This window comes from Hyperolius riggenbachi, chromosome 7 (genome assembly GCF_040937935.1).
Source record: "Hyperolius riggenbachi isolate aHypRig1 chromosome 7, aHypRig1.pri, whole genome shotgun sequence".
Classification (NCBI taxonomy): Eukaryota; Metazoa; Chordata; class Amphibia; order Anura; family Hyperoliidae; genus Hyperolius; species Hyperolius riggenbachi.
In genome coordinates this window covers 18,576,884-18,598,493 of record NC_090652.1, presented here as the reverse complement: position 1 = coordinate 18,598,493, position 21,610 = coordinate 18,576,884, and the positions used below count along the sequence as shown (strand labels likewise).

The 21,610-nt window shown below is 49.3% G+C and overlaps 1 protein-coding gene across 20 annotated transcripts in view; it reads right to left on the bottom strand.

Moving 5' to 3' along the window:
* Positions 1-21,610, bottom strand: part of LOC137524117 (uncharacterized) — a 515,954-nt gene that overhangs the window by 254,343 nt on the left and 240,001 nt on the right. The window contains exon 1 of one of the 20 annotated variants that reach the window (XM_068243650.1): positions 8,217-8,330. The exons of the other annotated variants lie outside the window; for them this stretch is intronic. The gene's annotated coding sequence lies outside the window, so the exon portion shown is untranslated. Of the gene's footprint in view, positions 1-8,216; positions 8,331-21,610 lie in introns of those variants that run through there. 20 annotated transcript variants of the gene reach the window in all.

Genomic DNA, 21,610 nt, shown 5'->3' with positions numbered 1-21,610 from the left:
ACATCGCGGCCAGCAGGATAAGCCACAAACATGATCATGACAGGACATGATCCTGACAGTACCCCCCCCCCCCCCCCTTAAAAGCGGCTTCCAGACGCTTTTCAGAACTGACACTTTCAGCAGAATGATCTGACTGATGACTCATGTAGGTTGGAGTAGCCCAACAAAGTGTAATTCCAGGATTGGTCCAACCAGCACAGAAACAAACGGAACCAGAACCCCTAAGACTATGCCCATCAGAACAACAAGCTCCAGTGTGAACCCGTCAGACCCGCGCCCTTCAGAACAATGCTTTCAGAAACCCTTGGCATGAGACCCACAGTCCCCTAGGCAATGTCCAAAGAACCTGAACCTTCCAAAGCCACCAGAACAACACTCATTATCGGACCAGTCCAAGGTACCAAGGCAAGATTCCTCAGAGATCTCCCAGAACACTTTGAAGCTCCAAAGAGACCCTAAGTGAAGGGAACATCACTTAAGGTCACAGGGTAATCTGTTAGGACCCCCTATGGAACTCAGAGAAACTCCCAGGCCAGACACATGGAGGCAACGGTCTCGATCAGAGTTTTCAGGAATCAGAACTGTATCAGGGCATGCGGTATTAGCGACACCATCTGGACAAAGAACCACCAGAGGAACATCAGGGCACACCAACACACAGGGCACATCTGGGCAACCTAGGTCACGGAAAGCGTCTGGGCACACTGATACGAGAGTAACCGGAGGGCAGGCTGGGGAACCATGAACCTCTGAAACTGTCACAGCCAGACCAGAACCAGAACAGAGCAAGGCACCAACCTGACCAGCAGACTCAACCACTGGATTTCCACAGAGTGACTCAGAATCAGACTTCGGAGTCACCGATTCAACTAGGACACAAGACAAGGCATTTTCAAAGACATTAGCAGGACAGGACATTTTCTCAGGCATATGTACGTTCTCTGTGACTTTTTCAGCATTTAACAGAGACTCACCATTGTCTACACTGGACTGAAGCTCCAAAAGAGCTGCCAACGCGGACAGGATTATAGCAATGCCCACTGAGGTGGGCAGCACTTCTGAAGGACCTGGGGGGCAGGGAAGACACCCTGGGGTCTTTGCCACACAAGACAGGGAATCAGAACTCTCCATGTTACAGGGCTGGACCTCTGAAACATTTAGAGGACAGAGCTGTAGTTCAATGGATGTGTTTACAACAGACTGGGATTCAACCTTGTCAATCAAACCAGGTCGCATACAAGTTTACTCCACAGAGGAGTTTGCTGAAACAGACAATGATTCCTTGTTCATTGTTTCAGAGAACAAGGAATCATGGGTACTGTTCTTACTAGACAGTAATTCCAAGACGGCTGAAAAACAGGTAAATAAAACTGCAGCACCAACAGAAATCAGGAGGGCTTCAGTACCCTCTGCTGGAGATTTTAAATAAGGCAACGCATAGGATGTATCCTTAGCTTCAGTTTCACTGGAGAGCATTATTGAGCTATACATGGCACAGGGCGAGATCTCAGGAACATTTACTGGACAAGGTAAGTGCTCAGAAGCTTCAATTTTGCTGGGAGATAACATTAAGTTATCCATGGTACAGGGCAGAATCACAGAAATGTTTACTGGACAAGGCAGGGATGCAGAAATTTTTGTTTTGCTGGGAAGCACCATTGAATCATCCATGGTACAGGGCGGAATGACAGGAGCATTTACGGGACAAGGCAAGGGTTCCACAACTTCAGGTTCACATAACAGCTGCTCAGACAGCGTTGCTGACGCATAAGAGTCAAGACGCAAAATTTGCGAATCCAAAATCGCAATCGACTGCGAAACTGGACATTCACACCTGACTAGGTCTGAGCATTCATACTGAACAATATTTGTAGATGGAGCTGATACATTGATAGAATGCAATTAAGACAAAATCGTTTCCCAAGCGTAAATCATTGGGTTCACCCAGTCTTGATCACACTCACCAGTTTCAATCAACGTGCAGAGTCAATACAAGCCTTTACAAACACTTCATTTTTCCCGATATAGAAATCGCAGAACGATCTCCAATCAGTATCCAACTCTTCAATCAGACTCCCGATTTCCCATGGTGCAAAGGGAGGTTCCCACATACTTGTATCAGGGAAACAAGTATGTTCTCTACATTTTAAAGGAATACACTTTTCAGTAGCTGTTGCTATGGGCAACGGATTTTTTAGCTGGGAAGCCTTTCTAGACCTTTTACGTTTAGACTTAGCAGCTTTTGATGGCTGCTTTTTGGATGAAGGCGAACTGTTAATGCAAATCTTTGCAGGTTGAGAGATTTTGCACAGAGTAGATGGAACAGCAGATTGAGCTGCCGACAACAACTTGTTAAGGGGGTATGGTAATTGTGATATTTTCAGCCAATTATGAATTACAAAGTCCAAGAATTCCAGGGGTGTTTGACCCAGGGTGCTATGATCTAACACATCATAAACCCACCTTAACAATTCGCCCTCAAACAGAATGTAGGCCATTTGGTGGGCCCAGGTAGACACTGGGGTGGCTTGGAATTCAGGGTTCGCAAAAAGTTTAGCGCACTCAGATAAAAATTCATCTGCTGTTTCAGGTTCAAGATTTTTAAATTTCTTAAAGGTACAGGAACCAAAATGAACAATGTCATATTTGCTGGAAGGTTCCTCCACCTTGGGGATTTGTTTTTGGCTCTGCATAATGTGAGGCTTGCGGGATAATCTCCACATTCAGCGTACAAGCGCTCTACGAGAAACAGGGATTTCCCCAAATATAGTGGAGAAGCGGAAACAGACACAAGAGGGAGTTGTGGAGCACAGAGCAACCATTCCTCTGTGCGACCCACCAATCCCAATGAACAATGGCTGCGCGGTGCAAACACGGCTCAGCGCGTAACCTGCGCAACTCAGAAAAGAGCAAGGACAGACTGGGTGAATGTCCGCCAATCTAGTCGCCACCCAGCGACGGCGGACAATCAAGAGCTGGACTGATAGCACGAGAGAGCTAATCGCAAGAACCGCGATAGCAGACAGATAAACAGCACAGGGCGAAACAGCAAGAAAGGAATAAAGGAACACACAGTAAAATAAACAACGTAAGGAAAATAACAAACGCTAGCTAAACGCTAACTCCGCACTCATTCGCAACAGAGAACGCATTTAAGACACGATCACCGCGCGTTAGTCGCCCAGTGACAAGCGTGCCACCCTAACTAGTAACGAGTAATACAAAGGAACACAAACAGACAGAGACAGACAGAATGAACGCTTGCGACAGCAAGCAATCAACACAGACAAACAGATAATGTAAACGCTTGCTAATCGGTTGCCTTACACCAGGCAACAGCAGGCGTTAACACAGGACAAGACAGACAGATGAGTGCAGCCAGTAGCCACCGCGGCTATGGTCTACACTCCAGGAACACAGGCAAGGAGGATCCACTGCCGCTACCACTAGGGCGAATGCAATCCACAAGGAACAAGACTGGAGGACCCACCGTCAGCCACCGCTGGAGACAATGCGATCGCAAGGTACAAGACAAGACAAGGCACGGTAATACAAATGATACAGTGATCAATGCTAGAAGGAGCGCGCTAGACGCCACTCCAATAATAACTAGACTACGACTAGGGGTAGTCGGAATGCCAATTTCCGATTCCGCGGTAAATCCGCATTCCGCCATGTACCAATTACCCGCATTCCGCCCGACTTTAACATCGATTTGCTCAGAAACTATAAGGTCTTTTTGAAAACTTTTTTTTGCATCTTGTTCAGAAGATTCTGTTTAATAAACCCTGAAAATTTGGTGTTTCTAGGACTTACGGGGGCTTTGCTATTAACCGCTAAAGTCGGCGGATTTTTACTGTAATGTAAAATGCAGAAAATAGGCAGATGCAGACTTTCTGCATTTTACATTACAGTAAAAATCCGCCGACTTTAGCGGTTAATAGCAAAGCCCCCTTAAGTCCTAGAAACACCAAATTTTCAGAGTTTATTAAACTGAATCTTGTGAACAAGATGCAAAAAAAAAGTTTTCAAAAAGACCTTATAGTTTTTGAAAATCGATGTTAAAGTCGGGTGGAATTTCCGCGATTTCCGGCGGAAATCCGCCTACGGCACTTGCATTACCGATTTCCGCATTCCGATGCGGAAATGCAATTTCCGGTCGGAATTTCGGAAATTGCATTTCCGCGGAATCCAGATGAGCATCCCTAACTACGACAACCACCGATCAAGGCAACCGGGGAATATCGTTTACCGGGACAGGGGCTCATAGCACCAGCCTTTGCTGTAGCTATGCAGAGCAATGAAGTGAACAGGAAGCAGACTTTTAACCTGGCAGCATTCACTGAAGGGAGATATGCAAATCCTGGCACAACTGAATGGTAATGAGACTGATCAGGAGCTGCAGGCAGACTGACAGAACTAGGGCTTAGATCCATGGGCAACAAAATACAACTTGCAGAAATAGAATTACAACTGAGCAGAACAGCTTGATCGCAGAAACATCGCGGCCAGCAGGATAAGCCACAAACATGATCACGACAGGACATGATCCTGACAAAGGGCTTCCAAAACCCCATTTCCAGTATTACCCAACTCTAGTAGGGTCAGATATTTCTGCTAGCAGCAGGGATCTGGTTCATTGTTAATAAGGGATTGCCATTTACCTATGAGTGACTTTTTGGATTTTACAATATCGGTATTATAAATATCTTGTTGTTGTATGCTTTTTGGACTTATCAGAGCCCCTGCCACTCTTCAGTATTTTATGAATGATATTTTTGGAGACAGTCTAAACCATTTTATATTGTTTAGTTAGATCATATCCTGACATTTGGCACATCTTTGAAACTCTGCCACACTTATGATTCTAAAGGCCTGGAAAGAGGCAGGAAACACAAACTTTATTTCAAGGCTCACAAATGCAAATCCAGAAAACATTCCATTCAGTTTTTAAACCTGATCATATCCATAAATGGTATCTCCATGGACCCACAAAAAGTTTTGGCTATCATGGTGGAATGACTAAATGGGTACATTTGTAACAATTGCAAATCTTCCAGGGTCCTTCTTGCCAATCCATACCATCGAGGATTCGCTAGCCTATATTGGACCCGGGCTTTTATCCTTGGACTATTACCCACAGAACTTCTTATCTTCTGTTTGGACAAAGGAAACGGTAATTCTACAGACTGTTCAGACTGTATCAAGTTATTTTCACTTTATATACCCTATTCAGTGGCATACCTACTGGGGATGCAACCCCATAGGCTGCAGGGGGCCCGGGGGCCCTCTGGGGCCCGCCAGCCGAGTGCGGGGAAAGCGCTGCTGCCCCCGATTGTGGGGCCCCCCAGCCAGGTGTAGAACTGGCCGCAGCGTCTAATAGACGCCGGGCCAGTTCATTGCCTGCAGCGCGCAGTCTCCCGGGAGGCAGAGCAGGGCTACGGCAAGATGGCTGCCGAAGCCCTGCACTGGAGACTATTTGTGTCTCCAGTACAGGGCTTCGGGTGCCATCTTGTCATAGCCCTGCACTCTGCCTGTCAGCGTGGCAGATGTGCTGCAGGAGGATCGTTGGGGAGCTGCGCGTGCAATTGTTTTTTTCTGGTGCCTGCTGCCCACATTACGATTTTCTGGTGCCTGCTGCCCACATTACGATTTTCTGGTAACTGCTGCCCACATTACGATTTTCTGGTGACTGCTGCCCATATTGCGATTTTCTGGTGACTGCTGCCCACATTGCGATTTTCTGCTGCCTGCTGCCCACATCGTGATTTTCTGGTAACTGCCGCCCATATAGTGATTTTCTGGTAACTGCTGCCCACATTGCGATTTTCTGGCAACTGCTGCCCACATTGCAATTTTCTGGTAACTGCTGCCCACATTGCGATTTTCTGGTGTCTGCTGCCCACATTGCGATTTTCTGGTGTCTGCTGCCCACATTGCGATATTCTGGTAACTGCTGCCCATATTGCGATTTTCTGGTGTCTGCTGACCACATTACGATTTTCTGGTGTCTGCTGCCCATATTGCGATTTTCTAGTGTCTGCTGCCCATATAGTGATTTTCTGGTAACTGCTGCCCACATTGTGATTTTCTGGTGTCTGCTGCCCACATTGCGATTTTCTGGTAACTGCTGCCCACATTGCAATTTTCTGGTGCCTGCTGCCCACGTTGCGATTTTCTGGTGACTGCTGCCCACATTGCGATTTTCTGGTGACTGCTGCCCACATTGCGATTTTCTGGTGACTGCTGCCCACATTACGATTATTTTCTGATAACTGCTGGCTGCTGCCCACATTACAATTATTTTCTGATGACTGTTGCCCACATTACGATTATTTTATGGTGACTGCTGCCCACTTTACGATTATTTTATGGTGACTGCTGCCCACTTTACGATTATTTTCTGATAACTGCTGGCTGCTGCCCACATTACGATTATTTTCTGATGACTGTTGCCCACATTACGATTATTTTATGGTGACTGCTGCCCACTTTACGATTATTTTATGGTGACTGCTGCCCACATTACGATTATTTTCTGATGACTGCTGCCCACATTACGATTATTTTATGGTGACTGCTGCCCACATTACGATTATTTTATGGTGACTGCTGCCCACTTTACGACTATTTTATGGGGAAAAGTTGCTCACTTTACGATTATTTTATAGGGAAATGCTGCCCAATTTGCAATTAATTTCTGGTGAAATGCTGCCCAATTTACGATTAATTTCTGCTGAAATGCTGCCCAATGTACGATTAATTTCTGATGAAATGCTGCCTAATTTATGATTAATTTCTGGTGAAATGCTGCCCACTTTACAATTATTTTATGGTGAAATGCTGCCCACTTTACGATTATTTTATGGTGAAATGCTGCCCACTTTACGATTATTTTATGGTGAAATGCTGCCCATTTTACGATTCATTTCTGGTAAAACATTGCTGCATTAGGATTATTTTATAATGAAACGCTGCCCCATTACGATTATTTGGCGCCTATGGGGGGGCCCCATCCTCATTTTCGCAGGGGGGCCCAGTGATTTCTAGTTACGCCCCTGACCCTTTTACTTTACTATATCAATCTGCTCATTGTTAGATACCTTTTGACATGCATGTATTTTATTATATAATAATCGACTACAAATTGTTTGTCTAAGTGCTTGTTCTGAATATCCCAGTAAATAATCCTGCCTTTCTGGAGAGAATGTTACCATAATTGTTTTACTGATATATTGTTATAACTAACTGTCCCACTGATTGTTTGTTTGTTTTTTGTTTTTTTTGTTTTTTTCTTTCTGAAATGTTCTAGCCCTCATTTTCATTTTTAAGTGTATTTGGGATAATGCACTCTTTCATCCATTTTGTGGTTTTTCTGAGTATTTTTCAATTGTACATATGTGATGTGTCACGGAGATTTGAGCCTTTGGCGTAACGTGTCACCACTTCAAAAAGGTTGGGAACCACTGGCTATGCCCCTCATGATATACTATGTTTTCTGTGATTGATGGACTGTATACAACCATGCCCCTTAACCCTCTGGGTGATACAATTACATCGCCCAGGAGGGGGCGCAGCACTTTAAGATTTTTTTTTTTTTTAAATCATGTAGCTAGCCTAGCGCTAGCTACATGATAGCCGCTGTGCAGCGGCATCCCCCCACCCCCTTCGATCGCCTCCGGCGCTCAGCGCAAGCAGGAGATTCCGTTCAGAACGGGATCTCCTGCTTGGCTTCCCCCTTCGCCATGGCAACGCTCGTGATGATGTCATCGACGTCATCGAGGTTGTGACGTCAGAGGGAGTCCCGATCCACCCCTCAGCGCTGGCTGGCACTGATTGGCCAGGCTGCGCAAGGGGTCTGGGGGGGGGGCTGCGTGGCACGGCGGGTAGCGGCAGATCGGCGGCAAAGTGCTAGCTGCGTGTAACAAAAAAAAAATTATGCAAATCAGCCCACCAGGGCCTGAGAAATCCTCCTGCGCGACATACCCCGAGCTCAGCTCGGGATTATTGCCCAGGAGGTTAATGGTTACATGTACTGCAACAGGACTGATGTGCAAGACTCTGATGGGCTGCTATGATCTGTAGTTCTGCTATGTTCTCTGTGGACTATTTGTGGTGCTGTAGCCATCGCTGCCCCACTACTCCTTCACTTCTCTTCCACGCTAGCCATAAGGAACTGTCCCCCCCCCCATGCCACCTCACATCAAGCAAATTACCTACATAAGGCCTCCGCTTATCCAGTTGGAAACATGCAGTGCGCCTCACTCCAAGGGTAGGCTCCTGTTCAAGTCAATCTAAAGCCATGTCCAATAAATCATTGGCTCAGCTCCACGGTCCTGTGCAGGTCAGCAGAGGAGGGGCAGTCGAGCAGGTGCGATTGTGAGGTTTAGAAGAAAACATCTGTTGTCATCCAACCCTCAGTCTGCTCCCTCCCCAACAAGTTGGACAAACTTTGTCTCCTCGGCGACAAGAGGGAGTTTGGAAGCAATATCCCAGTCCACTTTTTCACGGAAACATGGTTGTACGATGACATCTCAGACAATGCCTTTCATCTCCCAGGCTTCATCCTTATCTGGGCAAACCGTGACACCACCCTCTCTGGAAAAAAGAAAGGAGGCAGCATCTGCATTTACATCAGCTCCTCATGGTGCTACTTGTACTCCTACTGGTCAACTGCAGGTCAACATACTCGCCGAGGAAGTTCTCCTCATATGTCCTTGTTGGTGTGTACATACCACCTGATGCTAACCTATGCGACCTCCATGACACTATCACGCAGTGCGAGATATCCCTACCTGACTCTTTGTTCATTGTAATGGGAGATTTTTACCGAGCCAACCTTCACCAAGAGCTGCCACATTTCCACCAGGATGTTTACAGATGGGTCAGCACCACCTTCGATGAATTAAAACTCTTTTATTATAGTGGCAGCAATTACAGACTGCTGTTTCGGGCTATCTAGCCCTTTTTCAAATTGCAGATGAAGCCGTGACAAGTAAAATGCATACATTGAAACATTTAAATAATCACACTCCCCGTGCACCACCAATCAGTGCCCACGTGGGCGGGGTTGCAGTGCGGATGTAATGGAGAACCTCTTCCATACTATCAGGCCGTGCATAATGAGCGCTGATGATTCAAAACTTACCGAGCTCAAAGCGGAGAACGTCATCCTCTCCTCTGCGCACGCCCACTATCGAGCAGTGCGCCCAATGGTCACGTGGGACGGCTTCCCACGTGACGTCATGGCATCATCGAGACGGCGTTAGCACGCGAGACTCAGCAAACCAATCAGCATGAGTCCAGCGTTGCCATAGCAGCGCTAGACTCCGGTACTGAAAAAATAGTAAACAAAACCACCTTCAATGCTGGGCCATGCGCCCCGTCCAGCGCATCAACCAATGTCAGCATATTAAGCAAATCCACCTAGGAAGCTGCTCATTAATCATTAGTGTAACGCTCGGTGAAGCACAGAGAGGTCTGATTACCAGTGATCTGCAGTATCACGGGAAATACAGACGTATACCAGATTATATGTGATCTGCAGTATCACCGATAATCCAATATACTAGCTAACCTCTGGTCACCTGAGTAGAGTGTAGTGATTGGTGCAACAGTAATACAGAGGACAAGCCTCAGTGCAGCGAGGAGAACTGCACCGATCCCTTCCGCAGGTCTGAGTTCTCCAAGACGGGAGGAGTCAGACAGACAGTGGGAAGGGAGGTCCGAAAGTGACACTCAGGCGGAAGTGTCACTAACGGGACGGGGAACCGCCTCAAATCGTGAGGTCGGTTCTCGAGGTCGGACAAGCTAGGTTGTAACCTGATGGGCAGATAAGTACAATATCAGTAGGCAAAGGCGGAGTCAAAGTACAGGCAGGGTTCAGCAGCGGGGTATCAGAAATATCGGGGTACAAAATCAGGAGGCAGAGGCGGAGTCAAAGTACAGGCAGGGTTCGGCAGCGGGATGTCAGAAATATCGGGGTACAAAATCAGGAGGCAGAGGCGGAGTCAAAGTACAGGCAGGGTTCAGCAACGGGGTATCAGATATAACGAGGTACAAGGTCAGAGTTCAGGAGGATAGTCGAGGCAGGCAAAAGGTCATAACAGATAATCACAATCAAACTAGTACTTTAAGCTATCAACAGAATCTAGCTTAGTGTAGGATTACAGCTCCAGCTGGTCCCGGCACACTAACGGATCTGACTACGGATCTGGGTGCTCCCACATGTGTGAACGCAACGCCAGACAAGGAACAAGTGAACAGCCAGCTGTATATATACACGGAGGCCTCTCCAGCACCTCCCTAAGTGCTGGACCAATCAGGATGGGAGCCAGAGTCAGCTGACCAACCTGGTCAGCTGACTCATCTCTGGCTGACATAAATTCTTCCTGAGTGCGCGCGCGTCACTCTAAACCCTGAAGGACTACGAGTCCCAGCCACAACTGCCCCGCTCTGCGGTGTCTCCGCAGCGGGGGCATGCGGACCAACCGCCGCGTCTGATGCGGCGGTTTCCCCGCTCTTCATGCGTCCCTGCACGGAGACAGCCGCCTCATGCTGAGGAGAGGCGGCTGCCTCTCCGTGTGTGTGGCGCGTGTGTGCGCGGAAAGAGCCGCCTGCCGCTGGATCATGGCGGCGGCTCTTCCGCGTTCTCACAGTACCCCCCCCCCCCCCCGAGGAGTGGACTCCGGACAGCTCCTTCCAGGTTTCTCTGGATGTAAAGCATGAAACTCCCTCACTAAGTCATCCGCATGCATACGGTTCTCAGGTACCCATTGCCTCTCCTCAATGCCGTACCCTTTCCAATTAGAGGTGTACCGAACGGTTCGCCGGCGAACGGTTCCAGGCGAACATTGGGGGTTCGCGTTCGCCTGCGCCAGGCGAACTTTTCCGGAAGTTCGATTCGCCCCATAATGCACTATGAGGGTCAACTTTGACCCTCTGCATCACAGTCAGCAGGCACATTGTAGCCATTCAGGCTACAGTAAGCCCTGGAGCCCCACCCCCCCTTATATAAGGCAGCCTCCGGCGGCCATTACAGTCACTCGTGTGCCTGCTAGAGAGAGGAAAGGGACAGCTGCTGCAGACTTTTTCTCTTAGGGACAGATTAGTTAGGTTCTAGGCTGCTTTGCTTGTTCCTGACTGATTAATATTGCTTTTAAAGCACCCAGCAACAGCTCTTTTCAGAGCTCAACCTGTACATTTTTTTTTTTCTGACACTTTTGTTGCATGCACAGCCTTGCTAATTGATAGTGTGTGTGCCACTGCCAGCAGCCCAGCACATTCAGTGACTGACTGCCTGTGTGTGTGACAGGGAGCTGCACATTGTACTACCCAGTACTGCATATACCCCAGTACCTGTTGTGTTTACTTAACCCACCTCATCACTGCATATACCTAGCTTTGTGTTGAGTGAACCCAGCTCACTGCATCTAACTACCCAGTACCTGTTGTGTTTACTTAACCCACCTCATCACTGCATATACCTAGCGTTGTGTTGAGTGAACCCAGCTCACTGCATCTAAGTCTAACTACCTGTTGTGTTGAGTGAGAACCCACCTCACTGCATCTTAAGTACCTTTACTGTATACTGTTCAGTGAACCCAGCTCACTGCATCTAACTACCCAGTACCTGTTGTGTTTACTTAACCCACATCATCACTGCATATACCTAGCGTGGTGTTGAGTGAACCCAGCTCACTGCATCTAACTACCTGTTGTGTTGAGTGTGAACCCACCTGGCCACCTCACTGCATCTAACTACCTGTTGTGTTGAGTGAGAACCCACCTCACTGCATCTTAAGTACCTTTACTGTTGAGTGAACCCAGCTCACTGCATCTAACTACCTGTTGTGTTGAGTGAGAACCCACCTGGCCACCTCACTGCATCTAACTACCTGTTGTGTTGAGTGAGAACCCACCTCACTGCATCTTAAGTACCTTTACTGTTGAGTGAACCCAGCTCACTGCATCTAACTACCCAGTACCTGTTGTGTTTACTTAACCCACCTCATCACTGCATATACCTAGCCTTGTGTTGAGTGAACCCAGCTCACTGCATCTAATTACCTGTTGTGTTGAGTGTGAACCCACCTGGCCACCTCACTGCATCTAACTACCTGTTGTGTTGAGTGAGAACCCACCTCACTGCATCTTAACCCTCTGGGGGATAATCCCGAGCTGAGCTCGGGGTAAGCCGCCACAGAGGTTTTCTCAGGCCCTGGTGGGCCGATTTGCATAATTTTTTTTTTGTTGCACGCAGCTAGCACTTTGCTAGCTGCGTGTATATACCGATCGCCGCCGCTCCGCGCTGATTCGCCGCTACTCGCCGTGCCGTGCCGCTCCCCCCCCCAAGACCTCCTGCGCAGCCTGGCCAATCAGTGCCAGGCAGCGCTGAGGGGTGGATCGAGACTCCCTCTGACGTCACGACGTCGTTGACGTCGATGACGTCATCCCGATCGTCGCCATGGCGACGGGGGAAGCCAAACAGGAAATCCCGTTCTGAACGGGATTTCCTGTTTGCTTTGTATGCCGGAGGCGATCGGAGGGGGTGGGGGGATGCCGCTGCACAGCGGCTATCATGTAGCGAGCCCTGGGCTCGCTACATGATTTAAAAAATAAAAAAAAATTAAAAATAGTGCTGCGCCACCTCCTGGGCGATATAATTGTATCCCCCAGGAGGTTAAGTACCTTTACTGTTGAGTGAACCCAGCTCACTGCATCTAACTACCTGTTGTGTTGAGTGAGAACCCACCTGGCCACCTCACTGCATCTAACTACCTGTTGTGTTGAGTGAGAACCCACCTCACTGCATCTTAAGTACCTTTACTGTTGAGTGAACCCAGCTCACTGCATCTAACTACCCAGTACCTGTTGTGTTTACTTAACCCACCTCATCACTGCATATACCTAGCCTTGTGTTGAGTGAACCCAGCTCACTGCATCTAATTACCTGTTGTGTTGAGTGTGAACCCACCTGGCCACCTCACTGCATCTAACTACCTGTTGTGTTGAGTGAGAACCCACCTCACTGCATCTTAAGTACCTTTACTGTTGAGTGAACCCAGCTCAGTGCATCTAACTACCTGTTGTGTTGAGTGTGAACCCACCTGGCCACCTCACTGCATCTAACTACCTGTTGTGTTTAGTGAGAACCCACCTAACTGCATCTTAAGTACCTTTACTGTTGAGTGAACCCAGCTCACTGCATCTAACTACCTGTTGTGTTGAGTGTGAACCCACCTGGCCACCTCACTGCATCTAACTACCTGTTGTGTTGAGTGAGAACCCACCTCACTGCATCTTAAGTACCTTTACTGTTGAGTGAACCCAGCTCACTGCATCTAACTACCTGCTGTGTTGAGTGAGAACCCACCTCACTGCATATAGCTAGCATACCCCCGAGATGGACAAAATGAACAAACCAGGCAGAGGAAGAGGTAGAGGCAGACCCAGAGGAAGGCCACCAGGCACCGGCAGGTCTGTGGCTGTGCGAGGTGGTGTTGCTGTGATTTCATGCGGACCTGCCCCAAAATACAGTGCTCAGAAGAAGGCACGTGCCATCACTTCCCAAAATCGTAAGGAGGTGATTGAGTATTTAACACAGAACACCTCATCTCCCGCAGCCACCAGCGCTACAACAAGCACCACATCCGCTGCATTTGACACTTCGCAGGAGTTATTTGGTGGTGGTGGTGAAATCACTGATTCCCAGCCACTACTGCCACAACAACAAGAAGGCGCAGGTACACCACCTCATACGTCTGAGTTAGGTGGCGATAGTATGGACGTAACGTGTGTGGATGGGGATGATGGTGGACCACCTGAAGTTGGTGCACTTGAGGAGGTGTCTGAGGAAAGCGCAGCTGGCCAGGAGGATTATGATGACGATTATACGGATAGCACATATGTTCCCGGTAGATGAGATGACCAGGGGGACAGTTCAGAGGAGGAGTCAGAGAGGAGTAGGAGGAGACGACTCCATGATAGAAGCAGAGGGAGCTCGTCCTCAGAAACAGCTGGGGGCAGTGTCCGGTGCCATGTATCGCCAGCTATGGCCAGGGAGCACACATGCCCTTCAACGTCAGCTGCTGCTGATGCCACCGTAGCGCCATCACCCCAGGGGGCCTCAGCGGTTTGGAAATTTTTTCACGTGTGTGTCTCAGATCGGAGCAAAGCCATCTGTTGTCTCTGCCAGCAAAAATTGAGCCGTCGAAAGGCCAACTCTCACGTAGGGACAAGTGCCTTACGAAGGCACCTGGAGAGAAGGCACAAACAGCTATGGCAAGAACACCTGAGTAAAAGCAGCACTCCTCAAAAGACAAGCCAAACTCCTTCTCCTCTTCCTCCTTCAGGTGCATCGTCTTCATCCACTTTCTCCCTTGCACCTTCACAGCCACCCTCCTCCACACCGCCTCTTCCCTTGAGCGGTTCCTTCTCCTCTGCCCACAGCAGTACCCAGCTGTCCGTGAAGGAAGTATTTGAGCGGAAGAAGCAAATGTCTGCCAGTCACCCTCTTGCCCGGCGTCTGACAGCTGGCGTGGCGGAACTATTAGCTCGCCAGCTATTACCATACAAGCTGGTGGAGTCGGAGGCTGTCCGTAAGTTTGTGGCCATTGGTACACCGCAGTGGAAGATACCAGGCCGCAATTATTTTTCTCAAAAGGCCATACCCAAACTGTACCGTGCAGTTGAGAGGCAAGTGGTGTCATCTCTGGCACACAGCGTTGGGTCAAGGGTCCACCTGACCACGGATGCCTGGTCTGCCAAGCACGGGCAGGGCCACTACATTACATACACAGCCCATTGGGTCAACCTGGTGACCGATGGCAGCAAGCAGGGAGTACGTGGCTGCGCAGAGGACCGACTTGTTACACCTCCACGGCTTGCAGGCAGGCCTCCAGCCACCTCCTCTCCACCTGCTATCACCGCTTCGCTGTCGTCATCCTCCTCCTCCTTGGCTGGTGCCGCCATCTCCTCCCCAGCTACACAGCCCCAGCACCCCAGGGCCTATGCTGCATGCCAGGTGCGACGGTGTCATGCAGTGTTAGACATGTCTTGCCTGAAAGCGGAGAGTCACACTGGAGCAGCTCTCCTGGCTGCTCTTAACAAACAGGTGGAGCAATGGCTGACCCCGCACAAGCTTGAGATCGGCAACGTGGTGTGTGACAACGGCAGCAATCTCATTGCTGCGTTGAATTTGGGAAAGCTGACACACATACCCTGCATGGCACATGTGCTTAATCTGGTCGTGCAAAGATTTGTGTCCAAGTACCCAGGCTTAGAGGACGTCCTGAAGCAGGCCAGGAAGTTGTGTGGGCATTTCAGGCGCTCTTACAAGGCCATGGCACGCTTTGCAGAGATTCAGCGTAGAAACATCTTGCCGGTGAGACGCCTGATTTGCGATAGCCCGACTCGCTGGAATTCCACCCTGCTGATGTTCTCTCGCCTGCTAGATCAGGAGAAAGCCGTCACCCACTACCTGTATCATTACAGTACAAGGACACAATCTGGGAGGATGGGGATGTTGTGGCCCAACAACTGGACACTGATCCGAAATGCATGCAGGGTCATGGAGCCCTTTGAGGAGGTGACCAAACTGGTGAGTCGCGATGAGGGCACCATCAGCGACTTGATCCCCTACGCCTACTTCCTGGAGCGTGCCGTGCGTAGAGTGGTGGATACAGCTGTGGAGGAGCGTGAACAAGAAGAGTTAGGGCAGCAGGATTCATTGGAGCCATTTACACACGAACCCGATGTTTCCACAACACCGGCGGCAGCACAGAGGGGGGAGGAGGAGGAAGAAGAGGAGTCGTGTGGGGAAGGAGAGGAGTCAGACTCTAATGATGGTGATGATGAGGAAGGTGTTTCTGTGGAGGAGGAAGAGGCGGCAGAAGGAGAACAACCGCAGCAGCCATCACAGGGGGCTTCTGCTGCTCCACGTTCCCTTGGTATTGTTCGTGGCTGGGGGGAGGAAGAGGAGTTGCGTCCCGTCACTGAGGAAGAGCATGAGGAGATGGAGAGTACCTCTGCATCCAGCTTTGTGCAGATGTCCTCTTTCATGTTGTCCAGCCTGTTGAGGGACCCCCGTATCAAAAAACTCAAGACGAATGACCTGTACTGGGTGGCCACGCTACTAGACCCTCGGTACAGGCACAAAGTGGCGGACCTCTTACCAACTCAACAAAAGGCGGAAAGGATGCAGCACTTGCAGAACAAGCTGTCGATGATGCTTTCCAATGTGTTTAAGGGTGATGTGGCTGCACAACGCAATCAAGGTACCACTGGCAGTAACCCTCCTCCTCCCAAGTCCACACAGGCAAGAACAGGACGCTCCAGCGATCTCAGGGTGATGTCAGACATGCGGACGTTCTTTAGTCCAACTCCTCGCCATAGTCCTTCCGGATCCACCCTCCACCAACGCCTGGACCGGCAGGTAGCAGACTACCTGGCCTTGAGTGTGGATGTAGACTCTGCGAAAAGCGACGATGAACCCTTGGACTACTGGTTGCGCAGGCTTGACCTGTGGCCAGAGCTGTCCCAATTTGCCATACAACTCCTCTCTTGCCCTGCCGCAAGCGTCCTGTCAGAAAGGACCTTCAGTGCAGCTGGAGGCATAGTTACTGAGAAGAGAAGTCGCCTAAGTCACGACAGTGTTCAGTACCTGACCTTTATCAAAATGAATGAGGAATGGATCACGGAGGGCTACTGCACGACCGAAGACTAAGTCAGTCCACTCCCCACACACAGCATCTCTGCCTGCAGGCCGCTTGACTGCCTTCTCCGCCACTACCAACAGGGTCCAGGACTCTAGGCGGATTCCTGAATTTTTAAGGCCGCTGCTAGCAGTGGCCGCTACACTAATTTTTCTGGTGCGTGTACATGTGCCCATCCCCCTTCGTAATCATTACCTTGCCGCGGTGAAGGGGCTTGCGCATCACAATGAAGCAATGACCGCCGGCTATTTGAGTGTCTCGGGTGGGGGTGGCACACAAAAGATATTAAGGTCGTTGCTTCATTGTGGTCAGACCAAATTTGATCAGCTGGAAAGTCACTGTTCTGTCATTCAGCTACATCAGCCGGGCAAGCATATGGGCTGAAAAGCCACCATCACCTGCACTCTCGTCACGGTGCGCACCAGTCCAGCACGGCCGTCACTACACAAACGGCTGTTTGCAGTCACTGCATACCTTTCACTGCATCTGTGACTGCACATTATACCTGGCAGTCAGTGCATAACTTGCACTTGAATGGATACACTTTCAAACAATTTAAAAATACAACCATCTAAACTTTCAAACAATTTAAAAATACAACCATCTAAACTTTCAAACAATTTAAAAATACAACCATCTATCATTTTCAAAAAATTTAAAAAAAGGGCAAAAAAACTTGCCCTCCGTAAAACATTCCTGGCAAATGCTTTCGACTTGGTTTGTCTTCCGCTGGCTCAAGGGTCCATCTGACCACAGATGCCTGGTCGGCAAAGCACAGTCAGGGCAGCTACAGCATGGGTCTCAGCAGGCTCCCACTTCTGGCCGGAATCCAACCTTCATTCCCCGCAGTGACAATGGCAGACTTGCCCTCCATAACGGATTCCCGTTAAAGGATTTAAAGTTAGTTCATTTCAATTAGGGCCGCAAAAGGTCCTCCTGAGTCCTGTATTGTTATTTTTGGTCACTACCTCGGGGCGGGCGTGCATGCCTGCCTGCTTCCCTCCTTGCCTGGATGTGTGGTGGTAGACGTTGATCAGGCTCCAACTCCGGAACGCAATACAAGAGGGAGCTCGTCCTCAGAATCAGCTGGGGGCAGTGTCCGGCGCCATGTATCGCCAGCTATGGCCAGACAGCCAACATGCCCTTCAACGTCAGCTGCTGATGCCACCGTAGCGCCATCAGCCCAGGGGGGCTCAGCGGTTTGGAAATTTTTTCACGTGTGTGTCTCAGATCGGAGCAAAGCCATCTGTTGTCTCTGCCAGCAAAAATTGAGCCGTGGAAAGGCCAACTGTCACGTAGGGACAAGTGCTTTACGAAGGCACCTGGAGAGAAGGCACAAACAGCTATGGCAAGAATACCTGAGGAAAAGAAGCACCCCTCAAAAGACAAGCAGCGGAGAACAACCGTGGCAGCCGTCACAGGGGACTTCTGCTGCTCCACGTTCCCATGGTATTGTTCGTGGCTGGGGGGGAGGAAGAATGGATACACTTTTAAACAATTTAAAAATACAACCATCTAAACTTTCAAACAATTTAAAAATACAACCATCTAAACTTTAAAACAATTTAAAAATACAACCATCTATCATTTTCAAAAAATTTAAAAAAAAGGGCAAAAAAACTTGCCCTCCGTAAAACATTCTTGGCAAATGCTTTCGACTTGGTTTGTCTTCCGCTGGCTCAAGGGTCCATCTGACCACAGATGCCTGGTCTGCAAAGCACGGTCAGGGCAGCTACAGCATGGGTCTCAGCAGGCTCCCACTTCGGGCCGCAATCCAACCTTCATTCCCCGCGGTGACAATGGCAGACTTGCCCTCCATAACGGATTCCCGTTAAAGGATTTAAAGTTAATTCATTTCAAATACACAGCAGGGCCTCGAAAGTCCGCCTCCTGTATTGTTATTTTTGATCACTACCTCGGGGCGGGCGTGCATGCCTACCTGCTGCCCTCCTTGGATGTGTAGTGGTAGCCGTTTCTCAGGCTCCACACCGGATTCCATCCCTCATTTCCCGGCCATTACCCGGGGTCACAAATGACAGACTTGCCCGCCTCCATATGATTCTCGTGAAAGGAATGTGGTGTCATCTTTGCCCGCCATAACTGGTTCTCGTTAAAGGATTTAAAGTACATTCATTTCAAATACACAGCAGGGCCTCGAAAGTCCGCCTCCTGTATTGTTATTTTTGGTCACTACCTCGGGGCGGCCGTGCATGCCTACCTGCTGCCCTCCTTGGATGTGTGGTGGTAGCCGTTTCTCAGGCTCCACACCGGATTCCATCCCTCATTCCCCGGCCATTACCCGGGGTCACAAATGACAGACTTGCCCGCCTCCATATGATTGTCGTGAAAGGAATGTGGTGTCATCTTTGCCCGCCATAACTGGTTCTCGTTAAAGGATTTAAAGTACATTCATTTCAAATACACAGCAGGGCCTCGAAAGTCCTCCTCCTGTATTGTTATTTTTGGTCACTACCTCGGGGCGGGCGGGCGTGCATGCCTGCCCGCTGCCCTCCTTGGATGTGTAGTGGTAGCCGTTGCTCAGGCTCCACACCGGATTCAAACCTCTCATTCCCCGGCCATTACCCGGGGTCACAATGGCAGACTTGCCCGCCTCCACAGGATTCTCATTGTAGCGGTACTGAACAAGTACACAGCAAGTAGAAAATGTAAATTAAAAACAAAACGTAGGCTTTTTAACAATGCCATGGAAAGTTGAGAAGGAAGTCATACATTACCTGACATCACTGAGTGAGGAAGAGCAATCACGCCATGTTGCGCAGTAGTCCAGCATGGCCGTCACTACACAAACAGCTGTTTGCGGTGCGTTACACAGTGAGTTTGGTGTGTCAGTGTGAAGCAGTACTCTAATTACACTCCCTGTTTGATGTATACACATGCAAGATGTTGTAAAGCACTTTATGCCTCCAATTTAGCATTCAATGTGATTTCTGCCCTTAAAATGCTGCTTTGCGTCACATCCAGATTTTTCACCGGGACTTTTGTCATGTATCCCACTCCGCCATGCCCCCCTCCAGGTGTTAGACCCCTTGAAACATCTTTTCCATCACTTTTGTGGCCAGCATAATTTTTTCTATTTTTCAAAGTTCGCCTCCCCATTGAAGTCTATTGCGGTTCGCGAATTTTTCCGCGAACCGAACCTTCTGCGGAAGTTCGCGAACCCGGTTCGCGAACCGAAAATCGGAGGTTCGCGACATCTCTATTTCCAATGTACGAGGTACTGTACAGAGTTCTGTACCAGGCGTGAATCTAAAACTTTTTCCACTTCATATTCAGGTTGAGCATCTACCAACACGGGAGGAGGAGGAGCAGGGCCCACCTGGACTGCGGGTTTGAGAAGGGATACATGGAAGGACCTTACCCCCCGCATGCAGGTGGGAAGGTCAATGGTATAGGTAACTTTGTTAATTTTCCTGATTACCGGGAATGGACCCACAAACCTGGGACCAAGTTTGTCAGAAGGTTGTTTCAATGTCAGGTGGCGAGTTGACACCCAAACCAAATCTCCTGGTTTAAAATTCCACTCTAATGAGCGTCTTTTGTCAGCCTGACTTTTCTGACTCTGAAATGCTTTCACAAGGTTGTCCTTTATGGTCCACCACATGTCCCTAAATGTCTTCTGCCAAACCTCCAAGGCTGGGAACGGACTGGACACCACCGGCAATGGAGAAAACTTAGGTAACTTCCCGGTCACTATCTGGAATGGACAAAAACCCGAGGAAGAACTCTTTAAGTTATTGTGTGCAAACTCTGCGTAGGGCAAAAACTTGACCCAATCGCTCTGCGCTTCAGCCACGTAACAACGTAAAAATTGCTCTAACGATTGGTTGACCCGCTCAGTTTGGCCATTTGTCTGTGGGTGGTAGCCCGACGAAAATGACAGCCCCATGCCCATCTGGTGACAGAATGCCCTCCAAAATTTTGAGACAAACTGGACTCCCCGATCGGAAACTATGTCTTCCGGAATGCCATGCAACCGAAAGATATGGACGATGAATAAGTCGGCCAATTCCTGGGCCGAGGGGAGTCCTTTCAAGGGCACGAAATGGGCCATTTTACTAAAGCGGTCGACTACCACCCATATGACCGACTTGCCCTCTGACCTAGGAAGCTCCCCCACAAAATCCATGGACAAATGGGTCCACGGCTCACTCGGGGTGGGCAAAGGCTGCAGAGTACCTACAGATGCCAGCCGGGAGGGTTTGCTTTTTGCGCACACCGCACATTCCCTAACAAATTCTTTGCAGTCAGCTGCCAGAGAGGGCCACCACGCACACCTGGCCAAGAGATCCTGCGTTCTAGACGCCCCAGGATGTCCCGAATTCTTGTGTGAGTGGACCATCTCCAAAATCTGGAGACGGAAGGGCAATGGGATAAATAACACTCCCTCAGGTTTCCCTTCTGGGACATCCTGTTGGAAAGGACCCAAAACTTCTTTCCAGTTCTCCCAAGTCTCGGTAGCGGCTAACACCAACTTTCGTGGCATAATGGATTCAGGAATCGAGGGCTGTGCTGTCTCCGGCTCGAAACACCTAGAAAGTGCGTCCGCCTTGGTATTTTTACTGCCTGGAGTGAAAGTAATTACGAATGTGAACCTCGAAAAAAATAGCGACCATCGAGCTTGTCGAGGACTTAACCTTTTAGCCCCCTCGATGTACTCGAGATTCTTGTGGTCGGTATAAACCGTAATCGTGTGCTCTGCTCCTTCCAGCCAATGACGCCACTCTTCGAAGGCTAGCTTGATAGCTAGAAGCTCCCTATTGCCTATATCGTAGTTTCTCTCTGCCGGAGAGAACCTCCGGGAAAAATAGGCACATGGATGTAATCTCCCCTGAAGACCTGAACGTTGAGACAGCACAGCCCCTACCCCAACCTCT